This window comes from Arvicola amphibius, chromosome 13, assembly GCF_903992535.2.
Source record: "Arvicola amphibius chromosome 13, mArvAmp1.2, whole genome shotgun sequence".
NCBI lineage: Eukaryota > Metazoa > Chordata > Mammalia > Rodentia > Cricetidae > Arvicola > Arvicola amphibius.
This window is the reverse complement of record NC_052059.1, coordinates 13,324,677-13,340,329: the sequence shown is the minus strand read 5'-3', so window position 1 is coordinate 13,340,329 and position 15,653 is coordinate 13,324,677.

Below are 15,653 nucleotides of genomic sequence, written 5' to 3'. Positions count from 1 at the left end.
CCTTTGTTTTACATCTAATATCCACTCATGAATGAGTACATACCACGTTTGGTTTTCTGGGTCTAATTTACTTCACTGAGGATTTTTTTCCTAGTTCCATCTATCTGCATGCAAATTTCAAGATGCCACTGATTTTTAATGCTGAATCATACTTCCTTGTGTAAATGTACCACATTTTGAAGGTTGAAGAACAACTACGTTGTTTCCATGCTCTGGTGATTAAGAATAATTCTGCTATGAACACAGTTGAGCAAATGTCTTTGTGGTATGATGTGCATCTTTTGGGTATATGCATAGGAGTGGTAGTGCTGGGTCCTGAGGTAGGTTGATTCCCAAGATTTCAAAAGCAGCTGTATAAGTTTGCACTCACACCACCAATGGAGGAATATTCCCCTTACTCCACATCTTTTCCATCATAAGCTATCATTACTTTTAAAAAAAATTAAATATTCTAACAGGTATAAGATGGTATCTCAGAGTTGTTTGGATGAAAATAAAAAAAATTCTCTGTGAGGGAACCCAGACCCATAAAAAAATGAAGGTGCATACTCACTCATAAGTAGATATTAGTGACTGTGTCCTTTGTCTTGCTGTAGTTTCTCAGTTTCATGAGTTCCCATTTACTGTTACTCCCAATGTCGGTGCTACCAGTGTTATATTTACAAAGCCATGAATTCAAGGCTACCTAGTACTTTCTCTTCATTGAGGTTCAGTGTGGTGGGATTTATGTTGAGGTCTTTGATTCACTTGGACTTAAGTTTAGTGCATGGGAATAGGTATGGATAGATATTGCATTCCTCTACATGTTGACATCCAACAATGCCAGCACCGTTTGTTGAGAATGTTCTATTTATTCCATTTTATAATTTTAGTTTCCTTGCCAAAAATCAGGTGATTGTAGGTGTGTTGATTAATATTAGGGTCTTTGACTCAAATCCATTGGTCCACCTATCTATTTTTATGATAATACCATGCTATTTTCAGTACTGTAGCTCTATAATAGAGCTTGATGTCAGGGATGGTGATGGCTCTGGACAGTTCCTTTATTGTAGGTAATTGTTTTGGCTATTCTATTTTTTCTTCTTTTATTTGATGTTAAGTATTGTTCTTTTGAGATCTGTGAAGAATTTTGCTGGGATCTTAATGCATATTGGAATGAATCTATTGATTGCTTTTGGTAGGATTGCCATTTTTACTTATTGATCCTACCTTTTCAAGAACATGGGAGATCTTTCCAATTTCTGATATCTTCCACAATTTCTTTCTTTGGCGACTTAAAGTTCTTTTCATAGAAGTTTTTCACTTCTTTGGATAGTGTTACCACAAGATATTTTATGTTAAGTGTGGCTATTACAAATGCTGATGTTTTTCTGATTTCTTGCTCAGCCCCTTTATCATTTATACATAGAATGTTTTAAATAAATATGTCTGAAAAGGATTCTCAAAAGAGGTTGAAAAGTTGGAATAAATCAGGCATTGAACATAGACAAATTAAAAGTCAATCAATGATGACTGATATTGTAGAAAAATTATAATAAATGAGAGAATGAATAAAATAAATATAAAAAAGTAATTCTGTCAGGGTAAAGAGTATTGACAGAAATTGATCATGTCATAAAGTTAGCAATTACGCATATTCTGTAATAACAGAGGAGCTTTTAGCTGATGGACTAAATTTTATGAATATTAGCAAAGTTTTTAACATTTTATTATGGAGCTTAGCTCACTCATCAAGCTTTTCTTTTATATATAAGTTGCTTGTGCCTTAACCTGCACATACACACACAATCTACACTTAGAACTAGCTGATAAGGACACCGTCTTCTGCTCTGAAGTCCCACACTGAATTAAACGTGAAATGGTAGAAAACAAGGTAACACTGGCATACAGTCTTTTTCCATTAATGTTCCTTGATGTTACAAATACCACATATTCACATTAAGATGCCACATTCTGCTACTGCCAGAAAGCTACCCATTGCTAAATTCTCTTAATCATGTTGGACAGGGTCTTTTAAACTTAAGCCAGAACAAACCTTCCTTTACACAGACTCTTAGTAGGTTCAGATAAAAGTATATGTGTGTGTGTGTCGTGTTTGTATGTGTGTTGTGAGTTTTTAGTGCATGTGTTCGTGTGCTGTAATAAATGCATTGAGTTCAGTAGACACAATTAAAGAGCCAATTTTTATCTCTGACCTTGGGGTCTGTGCTTCAGACTTAGTTCTCCAGGCAATCTTAGTTAACATGGCAATCGTTACCTGACGAGCCATCTCATCTACCAAAAAACTGTTTCTAAATATGTTAATGAATACATCATTTGTGTCATTTTATGAAAACCAATGTCCTGTGCATGCTAGGCTTTTACCAGTGCAAAAAACATAGAAAATATGTGTGAGGATACCACATTATCAGTGTAACAGTTGAGTCTCGAGGGGAGAGGCTCTATACAAAATCATGGGTAAACAACCAATTACATAGCTATTTTAAATGTAAATTGATATTACAATTTGTAACATCTATGCCTTTTAGTAAATCGTATAAATTTAATGTTTCAAAAATGGAGTTATAACATGATGGAGGAGAGTTATCTGTCTGTTACTTTCATTGGTTAATTAATAAAGAAAACTGCCTTGGCCCTTTAAGAGAACAGAAAATTAGGTAGGCGGAGTAGACAGAACAGAATGCTGGGTAGCAGGAGTGGGGAGATGCTTCAGGCAGTCGCCATAGTGAGTCTCCATGCTTCTCCTCTCCGAGATGGACACAGGTTAAGATCTCTTTTGGTAAGCCACACCTCGTGGTGCTACACAGATTACTAAATATGGGTTAAAGGAAGATGTGAGAATTAGCCAATAAGAGGCTGAAACTATGGGCCAGGCAGAGTGGGGAACCCTGATGGCTCCTTGGCCTTGAGAGGGAGGGAGGGGAGGTATGGGTGGAGGGGAGGGGAGGGAAGGGGGAGAAGGAGGGGAGGGAAGGGGGAAGAAGAAGGGGAGGGAGGGGGGAGGAGGAGGGAAGGAGATGGAAATTGTTAAATATAAAAAAAATAAACCATGAGGAAAAAAAAAAAAAAGAATACAGTTTCCGTGTAATTATTTTGGGTAAAGCTAGCCGGGTGATGAGACACAGCCCTGCCGTTCCCTTCTACAATAACATACACATTAAAATTGCCTGTGATTAGTGAAAATATTTATGAGCAATAATTACCCAACTATGACATCCTTCTTCAGTTCTGGTGAGTGGACAACTATGACATCATTCTTCAGTTCTGGTGAGTGGACAACTATGACATCATTCTTCAGTTCTGGTGAGTGGACAACTATGACATCATTCTTCAGTTCTGGTGAGTAGATAACTATGAATCATTCTTCAGTTCTGGTGAGTGGACAACTATGACATCATTCTTCAGTTCTGGTGAGTAGAAAACTATGACATCATTCTTCAGTTCTGGTGAGTGGACAACTATGACATCATTCTTCAGTTCTGGTGAGTGGACAACTATGACATCATTCTTCAGTTCTGGTGAGTGGACAACTATGACATCATTCTTCAGTTCTGGTGAGTGGACAACTATGACATCATTCTTCAGTTCTGGTGAGTGGAAGATTTGAGGCCAGAGATCTTGATGGGGAAATAAGTGAAAGGGCTGAGCTCTGTGAGTGAGGCACTGCTAGACCTGGCTATGGCCTGTTTCAGGCCACTACACCTGGCTAAACCCACAAGTAAACTTTTTATTAACACCTTAAAAATGTTTTACACATAATTGATGTAATTCTTGCTATTTAAGGTTAAGTTCATATTTTAAAAGAAAATGCTATGCTTTGCTTATTGTCTTCATTTGTCCAGAATGAATGCATATTGAATAAAAGAATTTCTTTTTTATCACATACCAAAAAAAAAACTCTTCAGAATGTGCTGTTGCTCTTTAAAAAGCAGCTTAAATAAGAGTTAAATAATTTTACTGATAACATTCAGCTTAATTATTCCAAAGAATAATCATTTTATAGTAGTAATCATACTGAATGACTTTCTAAGTTAATTTCTCTCTTATGTTTAAAAATGTTTTGACTATGTCAAAATGAATAAAATAAAATGGAATTTAAAATAAGATCACTGTTTCCAGATGTATCTTATATTTAGTTTGTGATCAGTCTCCTCTGCTTTCTTCTAATATGGCTTATTGATTAAACTAATTATAAGCATCCTTTTTGAACATATTTTTCACCTAATTGCATGTATATACCTTTAAATCACCCTTATATTTTTATATTTGAAATATACTATTGAATTTTTTTACTATGGAATTATAAAACTGTATTCTTTTAATTATACTTAGATTATTTCCCATAAACTATTACATTAAATGCCTTTAAAATTATATTCAAAGAACTCAGTGACATATAAATATTAAATAATATTAACATAACTCTTTAAAACAAATTTATAATTGCAATTTTAATCTAATCTAAATTGAAAGTCATTTTCACATATTATATTTGGTAAAGTGCTCTTTAATTTTGAAAATATTCTAAATGCCCTAAAATGTGGATTTTACTTACATATATTAATTTATTTTTCACAAAATGATAAGCAGTTATTATTAAAGTGGTTGTCTATAATTTAAAATTTATTTGACTATCCAGTGCAAGGATTTTAAATCATTTGGCATTGTGGTAAAAGATGTGAGCCATGTGAGCCATAGGGGGTGGATAAGAAAGGGTGAAATAGAGTCAGTGGCAGATTAGACAGAATTTGGGGTATTTGTGTATTTGTGTTATGTTAACTGCTTTTGGTACAAAAGAGAGGACCCAAGTCCTAGATGATTCTTTGTGATTTAGGTAGAAGGTAAGTCATATGTAAAAGACGCTCTTGAGAGCATGAATATTTACATCTTTAACTCTTTAGTGGAAGTAATGTGACTGACCGTCAGTCGCACACTTCATAAATGAGTTGGTCAATAGATAATAACACCATTCCCCACCCTTAAGTCTGACACTGCCCGCACACCTTTTTTATTCTTTTACAGATATCATCCATTATTTGTTATTCCAACAGACTATTATTTTTGACTTAACACAGATACAAATGTGGAAGCCTGGAGTGAAGACAGCCTGACCACTTTTAGTCTGTCCCTGGCCTTTTCTTTGGTATCCTTCATCCTGTTGGCTAAAAATAAAGCATATTCTTCATCCTTTTGTCTATTATTCTTAATGTGTTGTTTCTTCAGAGGAAAATGTCAATGTTTGTGTTGCATGATTAGGAGAATAAGTGAAATAAAATACAATGCAATGATATCTATGTAGCTTAATATCAATATATTCAAACCATTAATCTAACAATAAAGATGTGGCCTTTAGGGCCGGGCGGTGGTGGCGCACGCCTTTGATCCCAGCACTCAGGAGGCAGAGGCAGGTGGATCTCTGAGTTCGAGGCCAGCCTGGTCTACAAGAGCTAGCTCCAGGACAGGCTCTAGAAACTATGAGGAAACGCTGTCTCGAAAAAACCAAAAAAAAAAAAAAAATGTGGCCTTTATAGTATTGAAACAAATCTTTAATCCCAGTACTTGGAGTAGGAGACAGGAAGATTTCTGAGCTCCAGGCCAGCCTGGTCTAAAGAGCAAGTTCCATAATAGTCAATGATATACAGGGTAAAAAATAAATACAAAAAGAGCAAAAAATAGAAATGGGCATTCAGCTCAATAATAACTCCATTTCTATCCCTTTTTTAGTACTTGTAAGGTAAGTTTGATAAATGGCTTAAAGACAGACAATTTACTAAGCATTAAACACTGAAGGATATCAGATAAAAAGGAAAAACTTCCTTTATTTGTACTAAATGGCATCATTTTAATTTCCCCATATGTGATAAATACATTATAAATCTAATTAATGCCTGACCTGATTGGCTCTGTATAAAAAAAACTTAGTAAATGTGCTGAAGAGTATTCTAGCTTGTACAGAATGTTTGATTGTTTTTCTCTTTACTTTCTTGAGGATTTGTAGAAATCTTCAATCACTTGTCTTTCAGAACTTGACCTAATAGTATACACAACATTCTACAGGTGTCTTTCTTTACATGTGTTTTAGTTACTTATGTAATGAAGGGAGCAAGGAAATTAGTGGAATCCCATCCAGAAGTGTTTGAGCTGGTTCCTCCAGTTCTGTTGCAGTTTCTTGATTCCCTTCTTCATGGTTCTTCCTTTCTCTCTTAGGATCACATTGATAAAGAAAGGTACTACATGATGAAATGCTATATAGAAAGGGGATGTTTCAATTAAACAATATCTAATGAAGAATTAAGAGTTGTGTTCAAATTTTCCAAGAAACTACCATGCTGATTTCTAAAGTGGCTGTCCAAGTTTTTACTCCCACCAGAAGAGGAGGAGTGTTCCCCTTACTCCACATCTTCTCCAGCTCAGGTTGTCATTAGTGTTTTTCAAGTTGGTCTTTCTGACAGGTATAAGATGGTGTCTCAGAGTCATTTTGATTTGCATTTCCCTGATATCTAAAAATGTTGAACACTAATTTTGTCTCAACTATTTAAGAGGTTTACCTGGTTTTGTATTCAGGAAGTTGTCTTCTGTGCCAATGGTTTCAAGACTACTTTCCACTTTCACCTCTGTCAACACAATGTTACTGGATTTATGTTGAGGTCTTTGATCCTCCTGGACTTGAATTTTGTGCAGGTCAATAGATTTAGATGTATTTATTTTTCAACATGCTGTCATGAAATCTACCTCAAGACCCAGGAATACCACTCTTAGGCATATACCCAAATAATGCATCAACAGCATCACAAGGACACTTGCTCCATTATGTTCATAGCAACATTATTCATAATAGCTGTTATGTGTTAAAAACCTAGATGGCCCTCAACTGAAGAATGGATAAAGAAAATATGGTATATCTGCACAACGGAATATTGCTCAGAGGAAAAAAAAATCAATGACATCATGAAATTTGAAAGCAAATGGATGGAACTAGAAAAAGCTCTCCTAAGTGAGGTAACTCAGATCCAAAAAGACAAACATGAGCCTTTATCCAGCATCTGATGAAAGCAGATATGGAAATCCACAGTCAAGCGCTGGGCTGAACTCGGGATTTCAGCTGAAGGGAGGGTGCCAGGATTATATGAGCAAGGGGAGGGGGTCAAGATCATGACAGGAAACCCAAAATGATAGATGACTTGAGCTTGTGGGAACTTATGGACTGTAAATGGACATCTAGGGGGCCTGCATGGGACTAACCTAGGACCTCTGCATCTGCATGATAGTTACCTTGGTCTTTTGTGGATCCTCTAGCAGTCGGACCAGGACCCATCCCTGGCTCTTTGGAACTTATTCCCTATGGTAGGATGCCTTGTTTAGCCTTGATGCAAGAGGGAGGAGGTTGGCCCTGCCTCAACTTGATATACCATTCATTGGTGAACTCCAAGGGAAACCTTACTGCATTGTTGCAAGAAAAGAGCCTGCTTGTTCATCCTGGCTGCTGGCTAGCTTAGCCATGAAACAACCACACAGAATTTATATTAATTAAATCACTGCTTGGCCCATTACTTCTTGTTTCTTATTAGCTAATTCTTACATCTTAATTTAACCCATTTCTATTAATCTGTATATCACCACATGGCAGTGACTTACCAGGTAAAATTTCCAGTGACTGTCTCTGGGGACTTCATGCCATCTCTCTGACTCTGCTGTCTTACTCCCAGAATTCGGTTCTGTCTTGTCTGCCTACCTAAGTACTGCACTGTCAACAGGCCCAAAGTAGCTTCTTTATTAACCAATGAAAGCAACACAAAGACAGAAAGACCTCCTATACCATTTTATCTGAATGGGTACAGCTGAGTAGTGGATGTGGTTGAGGGGGTAGATGGGAGGTGGGGAAAGGGAACCAGAAGAGAAGAGGAAGAAGAAGCTGTGGATAGCATATAATATGAAAGAAAGGAAAGGGGGAAAAAAGCAAAAGCAACTAAAAAAGTTGAGATCAGCTGCTAAAGAACAACTATATCCCTAGAACAAGAGGTCTTTGAAGTGCCAAGTTTGTCCTGAAAATGTTAGTTTCAAGAGAATGAGAGCCAAATTAATGATCTAGGCCACTTAGATTCTTAATCAACAGTCACTGTAAAATAATAAATATTTGGAGACCATAAATTTGTGATTGATTTTTTGTACTGCAGTCATTAACATAATAAGAATATTATAGGACATGACTAGTAATAATTTTATGAATAAAAATAGTTTGAAACGTTATTCTATTCTTCTTTAAATACTTCTATTATTCTTTTTATGAATACCATTCACACCTGATTTAAAACGCTTCCACTGTCCAAATGAACTGTTACAGCAACTTCATGAAGAATAACCATTTTTGACAAGTCATTGAAAAATGACATCTTAAAAATAAACTTGTGCTCTCATATTTTATTCTTGACTGTTTATAGCCTTTTAAATTCTTCCTGGTAAAAGGAAAATACCATCATTTTCAGCTCTCCTTTACCAATTCTGTTTTTTTCTCTCAAGCATTTGCACATTAATGCAGGCATTTCTTTATGTTATTTATTTCTTAAACCACAGTCCCACTTCAATATATTTTCAGTGACTCCACAAAATATTGGATTCTTTATGGTCTACCACACCATTCATTTCTTAACATCAGGGTCATATTAAGAAACAACCTAGGGCAAGCAAGATTGCTCAGCTTGTGAGGACACCTGCTGCCAAGGTTGATGACCTGAGCTCATTCGCAGCAATTCAAAGGTTAAAGGAAATAGCCTATTTCTGAAAGTGATTTTCTGAGTATCATACATTATGACACAAACCTACATGTACAAATACATTAGAAATAAATAAAAACTTAAACTACAATATTTGATAAAAGAAAAAAGCTAAATTATAAACTATAATGATACAGAAATAGATACATGATGTTATTTCTAACATTGTCATTAATTTTTCTCTTAAGCTTTTGAAGGTATTCCACAGAAAACCACAATTTTTAATGATTACTACATTTGTGTAATTGATATGGTGAATGGATAAAGGAAGCAAACCAAAGTACAACATAAAACGACATCACAATGGGAAGTCAAATATATAAAAAACAAAAAGAGTGTGGGAAATTGGGAAACAAGTATAGAAGTGAACTGTATCATGAATTTTCATGGAGACTATACATTTATTTAAATGAATTTGGAAACAGACTATAGATGAGTTGCATAAAGTTAACATTGTCACTCTATGCAGACACATATTAGAAGGAAATATGGCTTTATAAACTGAGCTGAATGTTGTAGAACTACAACATGATGAGCAAATACTGCGTCACAGCTCTTCACTATGGCCAACAATTGCATTATCCACAAAGGAAAATGATCCAAATCTTTCAGCTTGACTAACTTTCACTAGTCATTCTTCTACCCAAGAATGGACTCAGGTGCTCCCTGAATCCTCTTAATAGCTCTGCAGTCTATAGTCAAGGAGATATGTGGGGTTCATAGCTAGAGCTTTGTGTTTTCCTTCATTGCCTTCTTGTAGTAATACAAGTAGAAGAACTTACTGGCTTTGTGGGAACCTAGTCTGTTTGGATGCTCACCTTCCTAGACCTGGATGGAGGGGAAAGGACTTTGGACTTCCCACAGGGCAGGGAACCCTGACTGCTCTTAGGACTGGAAAGGGAGGGGGAGGTAGAGGTGGAGGGGGATGGGAGGGGAAGGGAAATGGGAGGAGGTGGAAATTTTTAATAATTAAAAAAAGAACTTATGAAAGCAAAAGAAGAGTTTTCCTCTATAATTCCTATATATTCGATCTATAAGTGGCCTTAATAGTAAATAATATCTAAATACAGGATAACTTGTCCCATTGTCTATATTTACACTTCTAATTTTTCCTAATATGATTTTTTGATCATAAGTACTATAATTAATATAAAGAAACATTTCAAAACTACAAATACAGATTTCACAATTTTTTTCACTTAAATAATGCAAATTATCTAATACTACCTTATCATATTGGATTTCGTCACTATTTCTTAAATATGTCATAACCATAGATGTTTTGTTACTGAGTGTACATTTATTTTAAGATGTAATAGTTATTTTTAAAATTTACACATGGAATCTTACATATAAAGACGTATTTTTAATTTAAGTAAAGTGTTGTCCAGGAACATGTAATATGATGTTTTTCTACCCATAACCCGCAAATCATAAAAATAGTTTTATTTTACATAGTAACATAAAAATGAGATATACAGATTAGTGACAAGATGTTTATATTCCTGGGCAGCAAGAAGCACGAACTACCAAATAGTCTGAATGCCTACACCTATCCTTCCCCAACACAGAACTGTTAATAGGTATATGAAGCAAGCATAGCAAGATGGCTGAAGAACTGACATGAGTTTGAATCACAGATGTTAAATTCAAAACTGTGAGACAATATTGCTTCATAATAAATTGAAAGCACCTCTGGTAATGTATTCTGTATAAAAAGAAAGCTTTGCTATTCTCTATTAATATAGACAGATAAAAATTCCCTCCTCAACTATGGTCCAAAATCTTGGTATCTCTAATCCATAGCCTTTCCATGCACAATGTTCCTCGAGAAGAGAACACTTGCATATTCCCTTGAACATAGAGAAGTCAAGTTAGTGTCCAGGTGGAGTTCTCATCCATACTAATCCTTATTAACTAGGGTTCATGATACCAGAAAAATATTTTTCAGGTTACCAGAAAATAAAGGTAACCACCAACTGACCTACCAGTTCTTTAATCTAAATTCAGACCTGTCTTCATGGTGTGCTAGTACATTAATTATTAGCATAAATTTTGTGAGAGTAACCAATCACTCTCTGAATTAAAGGTGCAGCCCATGAGATAGAACCCATGCCTGACATTGCTCAGGTGACCATGGAAATGAGTCTAGATGGGATATGGCTCAAAGATAACACAAATCGTATTGCTCTGTTAAAGGAGCATACCAATGAAATGACTCCTAACATTTGTCTATACCTGTAGACCAGTGTTTCTTACTCAGCCATAATTAGAGATGCTTACTCTCACATTAGATGAGAAGTACAACAAATGAAACTGGACAATATGTTGTGAGTGAGAGACTTTGGAAAACTCAGTCCTCTGTGGGATTTAGTCTCAAAACCCTTCCTCAGAATTCATGGACTTACACAAAAGAGAAATCTGAACAACTGTAAGTGCCAGGGGGAATGGAAGGTAATGGCGCCACCCAGACATAGCAGGACTGACCTACATGCATAAAAACTCTCAAAAGAATGTGACAGCATACGCAAGGCTGATAGGGTCCCAGTACTGAGTGCTGGATTGGAGAATCCATTACATGTAGTTTCAGAAAATATTTATTTTAAAAAATACAATGTTGTTAAATAATCAGTATCTCTGAATAAACCAATACTTCTCAACATTGCGCATTCTAGTAGGGATATCTTATCTACTTTGCAGATCAGAATTGAACACATTTGACAAATAACTAGGATGCAGAGTTATTCTGAATGGAATGTTCTGAGAAAACTCAAAGGATTAGTATTCAAAGTATAAATGACACCTGGTGTGGAAGCTGGAAAGCCAGGCTAAGAGCACTTGAAAAGAAAACAGGAAAATGGATCAATCAATGCTCTTTTAATTTTGTGACTGCCGTTGGGTTATGTTTATCACTTAAGTAGAAAGCTTTCTTAAGAAAATTATTTTTGTAAAGATAATAATTCACTTGAATTGCATTCTTTGAATATGCATTTCCTACAATCTCACAAGCGTAATTAATTAAATCATCCACTAAAAGTATTCACACTATACAAATTTTGACAGCAGTTCTCCATTCAGCGGTGATAATATACTTAATGCACAACCCTTCAGAATTGTGCCACTAGAATTAGTCAAACTCGGAATTAATATATTATCATTTGCTATCTCTATGATATGAGAAATGTCTTTTAATTCCTAATACTCATTTAACTCCTTTATAAAACAATGTTCATTTTTTGTTTTAGTTTTTTTGTATTTTATTCAACTCTACATTTTTCTCTGCTCCCCTTCCTGCCTCTCCCCTCCCCTTCAACCCTCTCCCATGGTCCCCATGCTCCGAGTTTACTCAGGAGATCTTGTCTTTTTCTACTTCTCACATAGATTAGATCCATGTATGTTTCTCTTAGGGTCCTCATTGTTGTTTAGGTTCTCTGGGATTATGATTTGTGGGCTGGTTTCTTTGCTTTATGTTTAAAGACCACTTATGAGTATGTACATGTGATAATTGTCTTTCTGAGTCTGAGTTACCTCCCTTTATATGATGCTTTCTAATTCCATTCATTTGTCTGCAGCTTTCAAGATGCTGTTACTTTAAATAATCCATTTTTTTATTTAAGGAAAGTATCTATTATGGCTACTGAATAAGTTTATTTATACAAAATACACAGAATTATAGTAGAATGGTTCACTTTAATTTGTCCACAGAAGGGTTTGATTTATGGGCATTCTTATTTTAAATAACACATTAATTTGGGGTTAGATATCTTCAAACTTAAAATTATATATCATGTGAAATTATAACCAAAGTTACTAAAGAAAACTCTGGAATTAGATAGATAGATAGATAGATAGATAGATAGATAGATAGATGATAGATAGATAGATAGACAATAGATTGTTTCATACACTTAAACAAAAAGATATTTTGATTCTCTAGAATGTAGGTTTTATAATACATTGCTCCAACTCTTCTGGCTTTCAAGTTTCCAATGAGAAGTCAGCTATTTTCCTGATAGGTTGTCCTTTATATGAGACTTTGTGTTTTATCTCATGAAGCTGTCAACATACTTTATTTTTATCTACACTTAGTGTTCTATTGTGTGCAGTGTAGATTTTTTTTACTTGTGTCTATTTGGTCTTCTGTGAAGTAGTTTTATGTGTATGTGTGCCTTTCCTTAATCGAGTTCATTTTTATCAATGATTTTGTGAATATCTGGTCTATGCCCTTTCCTTGGTATTCTCTCTCATTTACACCTGTAATTAGAAAGGTTTGTTTTTGATAACAAAATCTTGCTTTAAGTATCAATTGTATTGAATTGTGTGAAGGCATAATTGTATTGAACTTTGTGAAATAGAAGCCAGGATACAGTACAGTAGAAATTGGGACTAAGTTATTAAGAACAATAGAGATTCTAAAACATGATTCTGGGTCAAGATTATAAATAAAGAATAAAATATAAATAGTAGAAAATTTTTCTGTGCCCTGGGAAAAAGGTAGCTTTCTTTGGTGTAATTTATAAGGTCACATATGAGCTCTCATATTTCAATAAATGAAATTTATAGGATATGGGAGAGAAATATGCACTGTAAGTTAATATACTGCTTTCTTTAAACTTTATATACCATATGCATTTTAGCAGAATTTTAAAATAATTGAGCTACCAGATATACATAATATTTTATTAGTGCTTATTCCTTTTTCAATATGAAGGGTTCATAAGTATATTTTCATTGAAGTACATCTTGTGCTTTGGCCATATTCATTCCATCAAGACTGTACTTTCAGGGATTACTTCTAAAGTTCATTCCTGTCATCTATACATGTATGCATATATAAATACACAAATACATTTTTTAGAATCCACATATAACATAGCAACTAGTATTTCTCTGAAATTCATTTTTTATTTCTTTTGTAACATGATTAGTTTGAGGACCATATACTTTCTGAAAAAAGAAAACAACAAAATTTTTGATTTTTTTGTAGTGAATAAAACCTCTACTGTGTATCTGATGTATCATTTAAATACATCACAAATTAATCTGACCACAAATTTATGTTATATTTGGAAATATAGTTATAAAGGCAAATAATACCAGTCCATCACTTTGAAAACACAATATTTACTGCTTGGCTGTTGGGACCAATTGGAGTCCTGACCTTCAGCTGCTCTTCCCTGTCTAGAGCCTCCTTATTGGAGTTACTAAAAGCTGTGCCTTCCCTAGAGGATCAGAGGATGCTATTTTCTCCTGTTGGCCATTGACTGCTGGGTATTTAAGCCTCCATGGTGCTATTAAATAAGGGCTTTGTACCAGTGATTGTAGGTCCGTGTGTCTGTCTGTTTCTGCATGTGTTTGTGTTTTCTCAACCTCCAGCCCGTTGCCCGAAGCTCGCGAACTGTATTGTAGAGCATAGAGCGCAGACAGGGGCGCGGTGCCCAGCACTTGACCACAGGGGCTCCTTTGAAAACTTAAAACACCCTTGACTATTTCCAATGCTATTGGTTATTCCCCACAATTGCAATTCCAATTGATGTTAAGTCTGTATTGCCAAAGACAAAAATTAATATATGTCATCAAACGTGGAGAAGTTGAGCTGGTACCTAACTAGAATCTGGGTCTTTATTGGCAATGCTTCTTTGTTCTGGAATCTACTCCATATGCTACCAGAAAAGAAAGTGTTCACCAAATGAGTTACAAACACTGTGGCTTTCAATAGTGACCTGTCTCTGAGATATACTGGGGAAAGAGTTATTGAAGTAACCAATCAATTTCTGATTATATGTCGTGCCCAATACAGGAGATGTAACCCAAACCTGACATTGCTCAAGTGGACAAGAATCTCCTACTAGATAGGTGATAGATATAGGAAAAAAACATATTGTTTTGTTCTATTAAAAGAACATAGAAATAAAATGACTTCTAGCAGCATTATACTATACCCACAGTTGAGTATTTCATTCAGTTACTGTCGGAGAAGTTTCGTCATGCAGTAGATTGGAAGGAACACAGAGACCTACAATCATACAAAGTGCAGAAAATGAGAGATTTTAGGGCATTTAGTCCCAAATGAAGTGTCATGATCAAACTCCTTCCCTCAGGCTCAGGTATCTATGTGGAAGAGGAAGCAGAAAATTGTGAGACCCCGAGTTGGTGGATAACTTCAAGGGACATATGCCTTCCAGACACAAAAGGACTGATACATATATGAATTCATAGATGCGCGGCAGCATGCAGGAATGGAACAGTATCAAGCTTGATGATATCCCAGAACTGAGAGCTGGGAGTGGACACAGGATCTTAAACAGGAAGATATCTGCAATTGATACCAAATGATAAAGAAAAGTTTATCTTTTTCTAAAGGCGACTCACTTAGGCATATTAACTACATTTCATGCTAGTACCTTTGTTCAGGAGCAACTAGTCAAGATAAATCAAAGCCTTTAGTAGACTTTTCATCTCATTTGTTTTATTGGGCATTTTCCATTTTATGCTTCTTTTGCTTCCATGGTCTGATTTTTTTTCCTGTGGAGGATTCTTGCGTGTGTGGTTTATTTTCTCTCTTTTTTGTTTTCTTTTTTTTTTAATGAAAAACAGAGTTAGGATATAAAGCAGGGTGCTTACAGAGTTAGGAAGGAAGTTGGGAGAAATTTGGGGAGGGGAATGAGGTACAATATATTGTATATATTTTTATATATTTTTTAAATATTTTATTATTAAAAATGTCCGCCTCCTCCCTACCTCCCATTATCCTTCCCCTTCCTCTACTCCCCTCCCCCTCCCTCTCCAGTCCAAAGAGCAGTCAGGGTTCCCTGTCCTGTGGGAAGTCCAAGGTCCTCCCTTCTCTATTCAGGTCCAGGAAGTTGCGCATCTAAACAGACT